The sequence below is a fragment of the Cryptotermes secundus genome, unplaced genomic scaffold, assembly GCF_002891405.2.
Source record: "Cryptotermes secundus unplaced genomic scaffold, Csec_1.0 scaffold1000, whole genome shotgun sequence".
Taxonomy (NCBI): Eukaryota; Metazoa; Arthropoda; class Insecta; order Blattodea; family Kalotermitidae; genus Cryptotermes; species Cryptotermes secundus.
In genome coordinates this window covers 9,866-10,373 of record NW_019726239.1, presented here as the reverse complement: position 1 = coordinate 10,373, position 508 = coordinate 9,866, and positions in this window count along the sequence as shown.

The window sequence follows — 508 nt, the reverse complement described above, 5'->3', positions numbered from 1 at the left end:
TCATATACAACAGTAAACATCAGGTCTCTTCTGTTTATATCTTCAAAGCAAAGTAAACACGCTTTCATAACAGTACAGCTAGAAACCGCTCGCCAGAACCACAGGAACTTTGCTGCAAGACAGGCATATGTAACGATGACTTGGTACAGATAAAGTCGTGTCTTATTTATACTCTGTTCTACTGACAACAGGCCAGCGAAAAATCTAACAATCTACAGCAAAACCATCAATTATTATGGGCGTTATAACATAGGTGTGCAGCTGAACGAAACATACACGTCGAACCCCCCCAGACGATTTAAATCCCTGACGAATCATACACGACGAACCACGGCAACGGGTTAAACGCGCACCAGCAGCGGGCATTTAAATAAACTCTGGCCAGCTCAAGCTTACCACTATTTCAGAAGTCCGGCGTTTAAAGGTTAAAAAAATTCTGGTAGAGCAATCCTCTTTCCCCTTATAGCATGCGAGACTCCAACTTTCACTGGATGGAGCCATACTTCAT